Here is a 17,380-nt window from a genome sequence, read left to right on the forward strand (position 1 = left end):
GATTTGGAGCCCTTGTTCAGACATTGTAGTTGAGCAAACTCAGTGATAAGAGGATTCGTTGAGTAAGCTACAACATATTCCCACGGAATAACATGTAGTAGATTTAAGGGAAGTATGTGTACTTCCAACATAAGTCAAGGCTTGTTGATGCACTCTCCCTATTTGAGAGGGAGTGAGCATGGAGTTCTCCTCTCAAGTTGAGAGGGAGTGAGGACACATGATTTTCCTTGTTGCATGTACTATGACAGATTAGGATTGAAATCCTAAGTCAAGTACATGGACATGAATAAGGAGAATGGTGGATTAGATAAGCATCTTGGACGAACATTCTTGAATCATGTATTGTGATGGATTAGGATGGAATTCCTAAGTCAAGTACATGGAATTGGATAAAGAATGGTCCAGTGGACAAACATTTCCTTGAGTGAAATGGTCCAGTGGATAGACATTTCCTTGAGGGAAATGGTCTGAGGAAGGACATATTTCGGGTATCCTATGTGGAGTATGTGCCTTTGAGAGGCAGTATGGTGTCCCATGGAATGCCTCCCAACATTGTGCTTTGATCTTGTGGAGAGATAGAGTGTACTTGTCAAGGCCTTGGTAATGTGACAATGTTGGCTATGATGATACTATCATCATTGATGCTTATCAATCTGGATCCCTTCTTATGTGAATATTTCAACTTGAGATAGACATGATTGAGTCATTATGAATACCTCCCTAGTTAAGAGGGAGTGTTGGAAAACGTATCTAGTGTCAGTGTTCATAATGAAAGAAAAATTATTATTGATTTTTTTCTTTTATTCTATTCCTGATCAAAGATGTTCTTCATGCTTTAGGAGTAAAAAAGAGTCGAAATAATATGTATTTGATTCATGTCATTTGACATTTGAAAAGATAGAAAAATGATTTTTATTTTGGTCAATAAAAATCAATCAAAAGGTTCAAGTCAACCCCCTCTCAGTTAAGTCATCTTGTATGGCTATTGGACACCTCTTGGACAATTATTTCAAGACACCTAATTGAGCTCTTTTAGAGCAAAGAAAAGTGTACAAGTTTGATCTTTGCGATAATCATAAGACATATAGGACAAAATTTCAAGAGCAAGAAGAAGTCAAGAAATTGAATTCTCTTCCATACCTTTTACATGTGTGAGTTCTTTGAAATTGTGTGATAGGGCCGAAAAATCTAAAGTACCGTAAAGTTTGTGATAAGGCCAAAAACTTCGAAGCATCGCATAGTTTATAATAGGGTCGAGAATCTCAGTTTTTCCTGAAGTTAGCTACAAGGTCAAGACCTTTGCATCTGGACCGAAGTTTGAGAAGAGTTGACTATATCTTGAGTAGAAAGGAGGGTGCCTACATTTGATTTTGACTTAAGAGGAACACTAACTTGGAACCTTTGAGGGAGTCTTTGGTCCTGGGTTGGATATCTCATTTTGAATTGATTCAATAAGAAGAGGATTGTTGGGTTTGCCCCCTTGTGGGGTTTTGGCCTGGCTAGAAAACCTAATTTTTTGTGTCTCTTGCTTCTTTGTGATCTTGGAAGACTAGTGTTACATAATTGCTTCATGAAGGAATAATAAATAATAGGAGATAGAAGATTAACTCTCACAAGTAATTACTAAGAAAAGCAATCATCATATACATTGCCTTTGATTTTCTAACAAGCAGATCTATCAAAGACAAATGATATTCATGCAATCTTCCAATCTCAGGTAGCCATATGCAGATTCAACGGTTTCTGGCCAAAAATGGTGGATCTATTTCAGTGGATTTTCATGACATGGACAATAAATCGTGATATCCACCTATGTTTCAAAGGTTTCTTCATCATAAAATTTGAATTATTGGAGGCAAGAGATTTTATCTTACAAGAGGGTCCATGGTTCTGGCATAAACGACACTATCCAGAATGTCAGTATGGATTAGATTGCATAATCTACCTCTATCAGTATTGGGGAAGTACATAAAGACAAATACACAAAGAACTGAAGAAGGAATCTATACTATTGCTAGAATATGCATGCAAGTAGACCTCGACAAAGGATTATCGGATCACATTCTCCTAACACATAACAAGCAGTGTTGGACCCAATTTGTAGATTTTGAAAACACGACATTTGGATGTTGAATATGTTGACAAGCGAGACACTTACAAAACTCATTTCCTATGGCAAAGAAAGATCCAAGAAGGAAAAAGAAACCAATCAAGAAACCCAAGGGATGGCAATTTCCATAGCAACACTCTGAAGAAGAGGACGACGAGGAAAGGGGCACTCCCATGAATGAGGAAACCCAAAATCAACAAGAAAATGTAGCAAATAGAGTTAATCATGAAGCAGTAAGAACTCCAATCCCAACATTGCAAAAGGAGAAGATTCTTGTAGAAAAAGAAACAAGAGGTTACAAATGACATCATGTATCTGAGTGTTCAAATTCAGATAAGAAAAGTCCAAGAATGATTGAAGAGAACCAACTAACATTTGCAATGGCCACTCTTAATCAAGGAGGATGGCAGAAAGTAGAAAAGAAGAAAGGAAGAAAAGGGTAACTAAGTATTTTCGTTTAGACCCGAGTTGTTTATTTTATTGTTTTTATCCTGTTTGTTATTATTATTATTATTATTATTGTTATTATATTGATATGGCTAAAACAATTAATAATAATAGTAAGCATTAGATGTCAAATGGTATTGTAATCTATATCTATTTCAACCTTTATTTTACCTTCAACTACATTATGTTTGGATTATCATTTAAATATTTAAATCCAACCTTCATCTTCTATTTAATTGGTGATTTGTGTTTTTTTCTCCTTTTATATATGCTTGATGGTTGTTGATGGTGATTTTTTTCTTATCCATCTCATGATGTTTGTAATTGTTATAGTATTTATGTCTAATCAATTCTCACCAACTTATTATATTTTTCTCTCAGTGATGGTTTTTCAATCCTTCAATTTTGACATCTAATTTTGTTTTTCCATGTGATGTATGTATTAGATGTTTATTATTTATTCAAACCATCTCTTGCTCCCACATTTTATATTTCACACCATGTGTTCATTATATTCTCATATTAATATATCAAAACTTTCTATGTAAATACTATGTGATAATAATGGTTCCAATTACCATCTTACAAAAATATTATCTTTAAAGAGTCATATAAGATATACTTATAAATGCTTTTCTAATAAAGAAACATTGTAATAATGGCACTAATTCTTATTTTGTTTTAACACAAAAAAACAAAACAAAAAATACACTATAAATTACTAACCAACTAGTCTTCATATTTTTTAAGTGACATTTTATATTTTACTTGGCATTTGTAAATATGGTTAAATTATGATATTCATTTTTATCTATGGTAACAAGTTTCAAAGATGATGTGACCATAGTTGTATTTGGAGAAAAGATAGGGTACAACTCTCTCTTTTTTTTGTAGGATGGTGAAACTCTATTTTTTTTGGACGCTTATGTCACCTTTGATTACAAAGTTAAACAATGTTATTTCTTGATGATGACATGAAGCTTGATAGGGATGTGAAGATTCTGAAAACACATACATATATGAACTTTCAGGGTCCATAAAAATGCTTTCAACATGGTTTGTCATAATATTATGATTTTGGGGAAAAACTAATATGGTTGTTTTTATCACTCACACACACATTAGTTTTTGCCCACGGGGTGTAGAATAGACAAATATGGGGTGTACTGTTAAGTCACTCCGTGATGTAATGCTCACCAGTTCGAAACTCCATGTGCAAAAATCCCAGCCATGTTGAGGGCAAGTGCAATCCCCGAGTGATTTTGACGGCTTAGATGTCCCTTGGTTGCAGTTTCTCAAGACACAGGGCAAGCTTGAAGTAATCTTTGGAAAACTCAGACAACTTGACAAACACACACACACACACGCATTCATCTCTTCCCAAATAAACCTAAACTGATCTAATTCCAATGTGAAGATAAGATATTCTCCCTGCCTCTTAACAATAGACTAAAAAACTAAAAATGATCTCAACAAACTCAACTCTATCTATTGCAATAATCTCCCCCATTCATCCTAAAAGTTGTTCAAGTATAACAAATAAACCTCACTTTATCAATTGATCATAAAATCTGTTGAACAAAAATGAAATAATATAATTCCACATGATATTACTCTTCCCACATTTTAACAACTGATACTAAAAATGATCTCAGCAAACTCAACTCTATCTACTGCAATAATCTCCCCCATTCATCCTAAAATTTGTTCAAGTAAAATAAATAAACCTCACTTTATCAATCGATCATAAAATCTGTTGAACAAAAAAGAAAATATATTACTCTTCCCACATTTTAACAACTGATATCTTCTGCATTGATCACACAATATTACTCTCTCCACATTTTAACAACTCATATCTTCTCTACTAATCAATTATTGTACTATAGGTGTGATAATATTCTAATTTACCATTATGAATTCAGGAACTAGTTTTACTCAAAATTCATTTCGCTGTATTCAATTCTTGCTTCAAAAACTATCTGTACTTGGACACAAACTTCAAGGTATTCTTGCTTTAACAAAATTTAAAAGTATAGTCCAAAAACCCCACAAATTAGCCTGGAAAAAAATAGAAATTCCGGCAAGATTATGAGAAAATCTGGTAGAAACATTTTAAAATCTGGTTTGCATCTGTCAAACTTCAAGATTTTGGGTGCCCTAGGGATTTTTTTATGGTGCTGAATCCATTCCCACCATCAAAAAACGATTCAAACCCTCCAAAATCCTTTTTTTTTTTTATTTGACCGGATTCCAGCAGAAAACTGTCGTCCAAATAAAAAATTTATAATGTCGGCAGACATTGCAAAATAACACTCTCCCATAACTTGTATTATTTCTTATTTCTGACAAAAATATAAACATAACAAAACAAATTTATGACATCAGTAACATCGCAAAATAAAACTCTACCATAGCTTGTATTATTTCTCAAAAAATAGAAACAAAGCAAAACAAATGAACGATTAAATTCCCAGGCCAAAAGATCTTATTCATCAATGTCAGAAAACCAAGTAAAAAACAAATCATATAAATGATAAAGAGATTTCATAACTTGATTTTAAAGACTATTTGCAGCGCACTTTATGATTAAAAATTATTTCGATTGAAAATTTAAACAAATCATATAAATATAAATGATAAAGAAAATTCCCAAACTTGATTTTAAAGAGTATTTGCGCGTTTATTTCAATTTAAAATTTATCAAAAACTTTCTATAAACTATTCCTTGGAAAGTGGGAAAAATTGAAGTTTTAGCCAAAATCAGCCATTCTCAAGATAATAAAAACTCGCCAATGTTCTACGCTTACCAAAACGAAAACTGCCAGTGCTTGGTAATTTTTCTTATCCTTGTTTATTCGGTGCCCTTCCCTCAATATCAAGGGTAAATTTGTCCTTGTTTCACAGTGGCATGAATAACCATCTTAAAGATATTATGCTATTGATGGTTGGCTGCTATAGACACTCTCCGACAAGTTGAGACCCCAGTGCTTTACAGGTTGAGTGAATTGAAAATCAGGTTCAGATTATCGGCCAAAATCACTGCCAACTATTTCCATCCTCTCCCATCAAAACAATGACAGTTTGATTTTAAAATAAAGCAGAGCGGGTTTCAGCAGAGAGTTGAGTAATTACTGGTAGATAAGTTACAGATAAACGTGTAATGTTTCGTCCAGATACAGAGAGCTTAAACTCAGCCAAACACTGATGTGTCGATAAATATTAAAAACCATGAAAGAAGTCCTAACAAATAGTAATTTAAGAAAACAGTTAGTGAAACCATATGTTCTATATAAATAGTTCCGTGATATTAAGTTACACTCTTAACTAGGAAGCACAGATTAGTTAGATTAGTTTTTTTACTTTTAAAGATGACATAAAAAATTGATATTCTACATGAGACGGTTTCCCTTACTCGACAAGTCACCACCAAGTTCCAACTCCGATTAAACCCACTAGGCATTCTAAATAATTGGCAATGAAAAAGCGTGTGAATTGTTAGATGCCATAACGAAAACTTCCCGAAAGACGATTTGTAAAGAGCCATTGCTCGTCTTCTGCCTCCAGCCAAAGTCACTAGGGCTTGAAGGTAATTCCTTGTATTGCCAGACACAGTGACTGGATTTTCCAATGATGATATGATTTGAATATATATCAGCCGCAATAGAAGCTCTGAGCTGCCAGGATTTGTTTGCTCCTTCCAATGTACACAACTAGCTGTCACAAGTCCTGCACCTGTTGCAATTGTGGAGTCTCATCAAACCTCATTGTAAAATTCCTTGATTTGCATGGGATAATAATGAATGGTTCTTCAAATCATTAATAATTCCACGCTGAACAACAAACTTTTGCACATTTCCACCAACAAGTCAGCGAGACAATGATCCCAGACTCTATAGGGTATGCAATATCTCTTTCACGCCTCTCTAATACTGCGAAAAATTCATCCATGCTAAGGTTGCCATCAATATTTATGTCAAAAATATAAAATATGATATCAACCATGTTGTCTGTGACGTCAACATCACAAACCTGCACAATACAAAATTTTCTCAGTTTATTCGCCATTTAAAATCCTGAAGCCATAGAACTTCATTTTCTTCAAACAAAACTATCTAAATGCTTGCGCATATTTAGCACAATTGTATGAGAAAAATCAAGCAAAGCTTAAGAGAATTGATTTACTACGTGAGATGCTGCTCGTCGAAAATCAGACTTGGTCAAGGTTCCACAAACTTCTCCATAACCAGATATGGCCAATGATAGAAGTTGTAGTTTCTTGCCCAACTCAACAAAGTTCTCAAACGCCTGCATATAGTAGTGCATGAAACATGTACAAGGGTATCATAATAGAGAACTATTGCACATATATGACCTATCCCACATTATGCTGAAGAACCAAAATCAGATCAAAGAAGTCCCCTTTTATCAAGAAGAGGTCATACCTCACGTCTATTGTGTATATTACTGAGACTAGGGTCCTTGCTGAGATCATCCACCCGATCCAAGTACCGATTTACACATATCACATATGCTGCAGCAACCATGGACAACACAAAATCTCTGGCTGATATGCTGCCACATTCCTGATGATCATAGTGCAAAAACTCTAGAAGTGTAATCTGCTAGAACATAACAGTACAAGATTGTTAGAAGGGTACAAGAAAATAGGCTAAATTTTATTCATCAATATCATGCACAGTTGATCAAAGAAACCCTCGCCAAATAGGAAGACGAAATCTAAGAAAGCATGGCTGACAAAGTAGCATATCATCATCAGAATGTCCCAATGAACCATTGAACTAGAAAAAAGGCAATACGTCACACAAACCAATCACGTTGAAACATCCAATAAAATTTCTCAAACACTCTCACAATTTGTCAAGAGGGGTTAGGGTTATTTTCTGACTTTTTCGGAGTTTTTTTTCAGAACTTTTTACAGTGGTTTATAGTTTTCAGTTCCCACAAGCTGTTGACTGCAGACTCCCCTCCTTCCTACACAGCTAGCAATTTTCCCTGTCAGCAGTGGGTATGGTGGAGCTCGTGGATTTCTCACCAAAGTCTGAAAACTATTAGTCTATCTGGGTTGACGTGCCTCCTATGATTCATGCGGGCGCAGATGAAAGGACATCTGGGGGGTCAGTCATCGGAGACAATGCTCTATCCCATTCCTGGGAACTGGGTATGCAATTTTCTCCATCCATTCATTTTCATGTTAGTTCTAGTGATTTGGTGACAGTTCCAACGTCTCTTCTAGTCTTTGGTTCTTTGGTTCTTCAGGGTTTTTCAATGAACAAGGCCCTTTTCATGTTAGTTCTAGTGATTTGGTGACAGTTCCAACGTCTCTTCTAGTCTTTGGTTCTTCAGGGTTTTTCAATGAACAAGGCCCTTTGGTACCCAGTTCTCTACACCTAGGATTATCACAGAGCGGGGATCTCTATGGAATGCTCTCTACAAGGTTTTAAAGTGGTGGCTTACTCCACAGTGAACGGACTTATGAGGGACTAGGGTTTGCTTTCTCCGGGGGCTAGCATAAGATTCGTACCACTGGAGGTGTTACATTTTCCCTAGTTTCTGAGGATAACTTGGGTATTGGCCATTCTTTGGGTTGAGGGTATTTTCTGCGAGGACCAAAACCCTAATTTGCCTTGTGATGCAACAATAGGAGAAGGGCCATCGCTTTATCAAAATGCACAAGTACCTTACACAGAGAAGAAAGCTAGGGATTCATCACGAGGAGATGATTCTGATAGTGGGGGAAGGAGGAATAGTGAAGCTTAGGGCTTAGACTCCACATATATGGGGCTTCAATAGGAGGGGGCTGATTTCATGCACACAGAAGAAGCGGTTGCTACAAGGCTCGGGCCCATCTCACAGTCAATGTGAACCTACGGCAGTGACCCTTCCTCTGCCGGAGTCAATATGGTTATTTCTGCCATCGCAGCCATAGCAGGGACTTGTCAGATCACTGCCTCTAGCCAAACGGAGACTATTACAGATGGGACTTCCTCCGCGGAACCTCTTCCTTTGGGTACTTTTTCCTCCCCCACTCCTATCTCAAATCTTATAAGTCCTTTTTGTTCTCTTCTTGTGGGATCATGTAATATGCTTATACCCCTCTTTCTGTCCTTGAGGCCTTTCCTATTCAAACATTATGAACACGGTTCATGTCTAACCCCCCTAGCTCCCTCATCTATTTTGTTCCCTATCCTGTTCCCTTCCACTTTGAAGGCATCACCTTCCTCCTCTCTTTCTAGATACTAGATCCCATGTGAAGTCAGATTGCATCCTGGGTATAGGTGGCCTGGGTTCTTCATCTCCTATTGAACACGGAGGTTGGGGGAGGGGTCAAAAATATTCCATAATGAGAGCTAAACAGAAGGGAAGTCTTGAAGTTGTGGTCGAGAAACAAAAATCTATTGTCGGGGTGCTTAGAGCAGCAGGCCCCAGACGTCCCCCGTCCATGATTTTTCTATCTTTCAATTGCAAGGAGTTGGCTAGCCCCCAAAGAAGCTAGGCCTGAAAAGATTGATGCTTTATGAGTCCATTCACATTAGTTTTCTGCAAGAAACTCTGGGGAATGGTGAATGTGAGGGCTCTGGAATCCCTCTTGCCTAGGTGGGGTTTTTTGGTTTCAAACGCCAGGGGGAGGCCTATATGAAAATTTCAAAACTGAAATCCTATTGTAGCAACTGAAATTAATTCTTCTAATTGTTAATTAATTTAACCATTTTATTTGATACGACAAATACCAAATTAATCACGCTGCAACCTTCACAAATAAAACTATGTAAATAAGTTGGAAACTAAGAAAATACTAGCACACAAAATAAAAATGACACCGTTATTTTTGGACAAATGTCCCCAAAAAAACCCAACTTGGGAAAACCGACGCAGCAGCTGAAGGTTTTTATTATTATGCAACAATGAAATTCTAAGTACAATAATCTAGATGTCGAAATCTAGCTATCCTGTAGAGAAAATACTGGAAAAAATATCTAGAGGGAATTTACCCTCGCTCTAGGCAATTATGGCCCTAGAATGCCTCTAAAAAGCAAGTCGTCCTACTGGGCCTGCGCAGACTCTACGTCAACCTGATGTTGCCTACTGCAACTGTTGCCTGAACTAACTGCTAGTCTAGTTATCTTGCCTGCTGCTGTAGGAAAACGTCTCTTCGACACTTTGGAACCTTTGCTTGGCCTCTTGAACTGAAAACATCTTCCTTCTTGGTGAATCGAACTGCCTTCTTGAGGCTTTGTGTTGCCTCTGCGCAACCTCCTAGAGAAATCTTGACCTCTCTGCAAATGTATTCGTTGGATCTGGAAAACTTCCACCAATCTCACTGTCCCTGTGCCTCAATGACTTTGCTTTCTCACTGAAGCTCAAACTCTCCGGCAACTGACTACTACTACTCTGGAAAATCGAATTCTCCAAGTGATTGGTGTTTTCTCCAAGTGCCCCATCAACTTCTTCTTATAATCCTTTGTTGGAACACCAAAGGCCAAGATTAAAACTTAATCAACGGCTAGGATCATCTTGAAGCCGATTCATGTGAGTTTCTAGACTATTTTCACCTTGACTTAATTAATTTTGATTAATTAACCAATTTTCTTAAGTTTAGACTTAGGAAACATTAAAAAAATCGTTAATAATCTAATTAAGTCATCTCTAGGTGGAATTTCCAAAAATAATTTCTGGGTTTTGGAGATCTCATGTATTCTAGCCTCCCTACCAAATTTCGTGACTACAAGACATCTGATGCTATAGAAACTAACACTCTCTCTTAGTGAGGATTATGTTCTAGTGTTGCACACCCTGTCACAACACTCTATCTCTGTATCATCCTCTGTCATGTTGTTGATTTCTAGCCATACTACCCACAAACCACTATGCAATTCTAATGTTGCCTTTGTGCTTCTGCTGACATTGCCATATTGTTGCCTATGCTGCATCTACACTGCAACTCCCTCTCATATGTTGTTGTTGCAACCTGAGAAGCATCCAAAGTATTGAATCATCTGTGTTCAGTATGCTGCATCTATCTCCTGAGTCTCTAATAGCTACTAGCATCTGCATTGTCACTGAAGAATTTGCGTTGCTGCCAACTCTGCACTGAGCCACCTTCTTTGTTGTCAACATTACACTGCGCTCCTCAGCATCTGACTGCCACTAGTCTGCAACTGTCACTCTAGTACTGACTGCATCAATTGCCACTAATCCATCCTTCTACTGAATATTGTGGGCCCCCATAGCCAAGTAATGATCCATGAGATGGACTCCTCAAGGACCCTACCCAATCTCTGTAGCTCTTTAGGGCTACAACTCCAAGTCACCCCACCTCACTCCTAGAGGTATGGCTGCCATCATCACAAACTTTGATCTACTCATACAACTGCCAACTACTACAATAATGTGTTTGATCTCCCCATATCTTGAAGTACTAGCTTCCATATGGTTTCTCCCTTTGAAACTAGACTCCCTCTGAGTCTTGATCTCCCTATGGGAAATCTTTATGCTCCCTCCTAGCAACTCGCACTGTCCTCCTACACTCGAACTGGGTTCCCTAGCTCTAACCTGGGAATCTTCTGGCTAGAACTGCACCTGCATAGTACAACTAGACAATTCACACTACCTGGATCACTACAACTAGTTCTGCAACTGTCTCCCAAGTACTGACTGCAACTAGCTTTGCAACTATCTAATGACAGAGTGCGTCTGCTGACACTGAACCTGCTACTATGATACTGCGGGCTCCTATAGCAAAGGTGATGGTCCCACTACAACAATCCCGAACTGATCTAATTGATCTCCTTATTGCAACTGTGCTAGACCCTGCCCATTCGATACACTGGAGTTTCATACTCCTGTATCTAGTGCCCCACTATCTCCTTTCAAGACTAGTCACTGGGTGGGACCCTTCCTCACGTTGCAACTCACACTAAACAACTCGCACTTCTCCCGACACTTATTTTTGGCAACTGGAAGTTGAACTGTTGCCCAAATTTGCATTTTGGCTAACTCACACAGCCTCCTCACGAAATCTCATACAATCAACCCTGCAAAGTTGCAAAATCTATGAAACTCATAACTGGAGAAAATAAACCCAAAAATCTCCCTCTTTCTCGTTGCTCGGATGCTAGATCTACTCCCTACATACTACAACTGGGCAATTCACACTACTTGTGTCCAGTGCCGCATGAACCCCCCCCCCCCCCCGGATCAAAAGCCCAAACCGTGATCCGTAGGGATTCTTGGGTGATTTGCCCTCTCAAACGCGTTTCAGAAAACCGAAACGCAGATTAGTCTGAAAAATGTGGTTCCTGCCATTTCGGAAACATATAGCCAATCCGTGTTTCGGTTTTTCCGAAACGTGTTTCGTACGGCAGATCGATCATACAATCTGCGGCATTTCAGGTCAGATCCATATAGATCGCGACCGCTTTGTTGGGGGTGGGTCCACTTTGGGTTAGGGTGAGGAGTGAAGGGTTTGAAGAGGAAGGGGATGAAGATGAACTTGAAGGAAACACTGAAACACTAGAGGAGAAGGCTGCATTAACACCCTTGTGGAATTTTGTGACCAAACTTGAAGGGGGAAAGGGTGGTGGAAGCTACAAATTTTTGTGCCCTCATGGTTGTCACGAAGGAAAACCATTTAGTGGTTCATATACCCATGTGAGGAGGCATCTTTGTGGGGTGATGGACAGTGATGATAAAAAGGGTGTTGTGGGGATACAAATTTTCCCAAACATTTCAGCTGAACAAAGAAGAAAATTCATCCAAATAGAGGAGGTTGCACAACAAAAAAGAAAGAAACAAAAAACTCATTCTGAATCAAGTGCAACCTCTAGATTTGGTATCTCATCTCCTCATGGTACTTCTGCAATCTCTGGAGGTAAAAGAACAATAGGAGATTTCCTGAATGTTGCTGGGAGGGATGATGTGGATGGAAAGATAGTCTGATTTCTTTGTGCTTGCAGTGTACCATTCAATGTGCTTCACTCTCCCTATTGGCATGATATGGTAAAGGCCATCAATGAAGCCCCAAAAGGATACAAGTCCCCCAACTATGAGAAAGCTAGAACAATGTTATTAGAAAGAGAAAAATCAAAGGTTCAAAGAGCTTTGACACATTTTACAAATGAGTGGGTAGATTGTGGGGTAATCCACAATATCAAATGGGTGGACAAATATTAGAAACCAACATTTGATAAATGTTCTTGGTGTTTCTGCTAGTGGTGCATTATTTATTACATGTCATGACTCCTCCATCAGTGCATCTTCCCAAAACATTGCAGGTTTCCTATTGCAGTCAATCAGAGATGTTGGTCTGAATAATGTGGTTCAAGTGATCACAAATAATGCAACAAATTGTAAGGTAACAAGAAAAGTTATTGAGCGTACTCATCCACACATCTTTTGGTTTGGGTGTCTGGTTCACACATTGAACCTTTTGATGCATGATATTGTGAAGCATAAAGAATGTGGGTGGATTAATGAGCTTTACAGAAGAGGGAAGCAACTCATTAAATTCATCACAGGGCATACAAGGGTAAACTACTTCTATGGCACTTACTCCAAGTTGCAGTTGCTTAAACTTGCAAAAACAAGATTTTCCAGTTATTACGTCACCTTTAGGCGGCTAGTGAAGGTGAGACAAGCTTTAACTAATATGGTGTGCATTGAATCATGGGAGGAAATTAACACTGATAGAGATGGTGCTAATCTAGCCAAGCACACTATTCTTGACATATACTTTTGGTTACAGGATAGATATGTTTTGCAATTCACCAAACCAATTTATTACATGATCAAGTTTGGAGATTCGGATCGACCAATAATTGGGGAGGTGTATGAGCAAATGGATAGCATGTGGGGCAAATTAAAGCCATTGTTGAGCCTAGAGATATCACCTTATACAATTATATTCGTGCAGAGGTGGAAAACCGATGGGACATGCTAAATGTTCCATTGCATGCATTAGCATATGTTTTGACACCTAAATACTATCATCCATCATGGCTTTCAACACCAGCACCTGGGGGGGGGAGTAGGAGAAAACCATACCAAGATCAAGAGGTTTACAAAAACTATATGATTGCATTGAGTAAATTAGTCCCTTATGAGGAGGAGGCAACCATCATATAAAGACAGTTGAGCAACTATACACTTAGCACTGGTCCATTTGCGAGCATGCATGCAATTAGAGATTGAGACTTTTTCTTCTCTTGAGTGGTGGAACATGCATGGAGGTGCTACTCCACATCTACAAACTTTGGCATTGCGGGTGCTATCACAGGTGGTAAACACTTCTTCTATAGAGAGGTGTTGGAGCTCTTATTTTTCCATCCACAATGTTAAAAGGAACAGGTTGAATTTAGACGAGGCAGAGAGCTTGGTTTATGTTCATTACAACTTGCAATTATTGTCCCATTATTGTGACGATGCAAAGACTAATAAAGACCTTAAGGTTTGGGACAGGAATCCAGAGGGGCCCAATTTGGAGGATGGAGTGTTGTGATTAGAGAAATTAGAGGATTCTCTTATCCAGGTATGTCCATTGTGGTATGAATTTTGCTTATAAAGAATTTCTCTAATTCTTGTTTTTAATTTTTTTTGTCAACTAGTGGTTTTTGTTGGTATGAATTTTTTGAGCGATTTTGGAATGATGATGATCGAGTTGAGATGCCACCCCAATCTGGTTCCTTGGTTCCATGGTTCCATGGTTCAACACCAACAACAAGGGGTTCATATTCATCAGTTTCAGTGCCACAACTTCCGCAGGGACCATCTTCTTCATTGCCACCACGTGGAGGCCCACTGCCACGTTCTCTTCGTGGTGGAAGGAGGAGAGATTAGTAGATAGATTCACAATTTACTATTGTTATAGATTAATCATTAGACTTGTAGGCTTGTTGTGAATTTGAACCTTTTTGTCTTGGCGGTGACCAAGTGACCTATCTTGTAAACATTATTATTTGAATTTTGGACATGACAAATGTCGACAGTTGCTCACTTGCTAGATAAATCATAATATGCTCTATGTTTTATGTTTTATAATATGCCTAAATGTTTTATGTTTTATAATATGCTTAAATATTTGATGTATGTTTGTAATTTCTAGAATATAGATGGTTGAGGATTGAATAATTAATCATTGATGTACAATGGAATCATGGATGCCATATCTATGTTGATTTATGTAAAAATATGCATTTTTTCATGTCTTCTACAACTAATTTGGTATTTGGGTTGTTTGTTTTGAATATAAATGCAAAAAAATATAAAATATATATATATATATATATCGTAGATGCTTCGCTTCCTAGATTTTTGGGAAATGACGCTTTTGCATCCCCGCTTCCAAAAAACATCCATGTTTCATCCCCACTTCGTGCACATTGCCTGTATCACTACAACTAGTTCTGCAACTATCTCCCGAGTACTGACTGCAACTGTCTAATGACAGATTGCGTCAGCTACAGTGTTGCAGGAAACGCCCCCCCCCCCACCCCCCCCGGATCTAAACCCTGAAACGCGATCTGTACGGATGCGTGGGGGAAGAGCCGCCCAAAACGCACTTCGAAAAAACCGAAACACATTTTGGACTGATAAACATGCTTCCTCGAAATTCCGAAAGCGTGCATCCGAAGCGCATTTCGTACAACACTTCAACCGTACGAAGCGCGACGCTTCAGAGACCGAATCATACGGATCACGTACAATTCCATACGCGCTTCCTTTTTTCTGCTGCATAGCCAAAAAAAACCTATTTTTTTAATTTTTTATTTTATTTTTGTGTGAGTTGGCTTGTTGGGGGTGGGTCCACCTTGGGTTAGGGTGAGGAATGAAGTGATTAAAGCCCCCATTCATCCCTCATTTACTCACTTTGAGTTTATGAGAGTTGGAGAAGAGAAGAGAGGAAAGGAGAAGAGAAGAGAAGAGAAGAGAGGAGAGCTTGGAGGAGTGAAGGAGGAGGAGCTAGGAGAAGGAGGAGGAGCTTGGAGGACTTCATCTACAAGAGCTAAAGAGGTAAGTGCAAACCCCAAACTCCCTTATTTTTTTGACATTTTTTTGTATTTTTCTCCTCCCTCTCCTACTCTTTCCCATTGTTTCTACTTGCTCCTTTACTTGCAGGTTTTCCACCACTTATATCCATATTCCAAGATGGTGTTCTTTTGGCTTCTATGTATCATTCCACTTTTGGTTTTAATGATGGCAAGGGGGAGTAGGAATAGAAGGGAAGAAGCACAAAAGGATAGTGGTCCCAATATGAGTGACCCAATGTATGATGAGAAGGAAGGGTTTGAAGAGGAAGGGGATGAAGTTGAACCTGAAGGGGAAACTGAAACACTAGAGGTGAAAGTTGCATTAACACCCCTGTGGAACTATGTGACCAAACTTGAAGGGGGAAAGGGTCGTGGAAGCTACAAATTTTTGTGCCCTCATGGTTGTCATGGAGGAAAACCATTTAGTGGTTCATATACCCATGTGAGGAGGCATCTTTGTGGGGTGATGGACAGTGATGGTAAAAACGGTGCTATGGGGATACAAATTTGCCCAAACATTTCATCTGAACAAAGAAGAAAATACATCCAAATAGAGGAGGCTACACAACAAAAAAGAAAGAAACAAAAAACTCATTTTGAATCAAGTGCAACCTCTAGATTTGGTAGCTCATCTCCTAATGGTACTTCTGGAAGCTCTGGAGGTAAAAGAACAATAGGGGATTTCCTTAATGTTGCTTGGAGGGATGATGTGGATCGAAAGATAGTCTGATTTCTTTATGCTTGCGGTGTACCATTCAGTGTGCTTCACTCTCCCTATTGGCATGAAATGGTAAAGGCCATCAATGAAGCCCCAAAAGGATACAAGTCCCCCAACTATGAGAAAGCTAGAACAATGTTATTAGAAAGAGAAAAAGCAAAGGTTCAAAGAGCTTTGACACATTTTACAAATGAGTGGGTAGATTATGGGGTATCCATTGTATCAGATGGGTGGACAAATATTAGAAACCAACATTGATAAATGTTCTTGATGTTTCTACTAGTGGTGTAGTATTTATTACATGTCATGACTCCTCCTCCATCAGTGCATCTTCACAAAACATTGCAGATCTCCTATTGCAATCAATCAAAGATGTTGGTCCGAATAATGTGGTTCAAGTGATCATAGATAATGCAGCAAATTGTAAGGCAACAGGAAAATTATTGAGCATACTCATCCACACATCTTTTGGTCTGGGTTCCTGGTTCACACATTGAACCTTTTGATGCATGATATTGTGAAGCATAAAAAATGTGGGTGGATTAATGAGCTTTATAGGAGAGGGAAGCAACTCATTAAATTCATCACAGGGCATACAATGGTAAACTACTTCTATGGCACTTACCCCAAGTTGCAGTTTCTTAAACTTGCAAAGTTATTACCTCACCTTTAGGCGGCTAGTGAAGGTGAGACAAGCTTTAACTAATATGGTGTGCGCTGAAACATGGGATGAAATTAACACTGATAGAGATGGTGCTAATGTAGCCAAGGACACTATTCTTGACATGTACTTTTGGTCATAGGTTAAATATGTTTTGCAATTCACCAAACCAATTTATTACATGATCAAATTTGGAGATTCAAATCGACCAATAATTGGGGAGGTGTATGAGCAAATGGATAGCATGTTGGGGCAGATTAAAGACATTGTTGAGCCTAGAGATATCACCATGTACAATTATATTTGTGCAGAGGTGGAAAACCAATGGGAACTGCTAAATGTTCCATTGCATGCATTAGCATATGTTTTGACACCTAATTACTATATCCATCATGGCT

General features: G+C 38.4%; 1 pseudogene across 1 annotated transcript in view; it reads right to left on the minus strand.

Moving 5' to 3' along the window:
* Positions 1-5,469: 5,469 nt before the first annotated feature.
* Positions 5,470-17,380, minus strand: part of LOC149261175 (calcium uptake protein, mitochondrial-like) — a 199,114-nt pseudogene continuing 187,203 nt past the window's right edge. Inside the window, exons 7-9 of the transcript XR_016258402.1 lie at positions 7,003-7,179; positions 6,746-6,865; positions 5,470-6,589 (exon numbers count right to left, since the gene is read on the minus strand). The product of XR_016258402.1 is annotated as a calcium uptake protein, mitochondrial-like (transcript). The remainder of the gene's footprint in view (positions 6,590-6,745; positions 6,866-7,002; positions 7,180-17,380) is intronic.

This window comes from Pinus tabuliformis, chromosome 6, assembly GCF_031772625.1.
Source record: "Pinus tabuliformis cultivar Carrire ecotype Pingquan chromosome 6, CPIR1, whole genome shotgun sequence".
NCBI lineage: Eukaryota > Viridiplantae > Streptophyta > Pinopsida > Pinales > Pinaceae > Pinus > Pinus tabuliformis.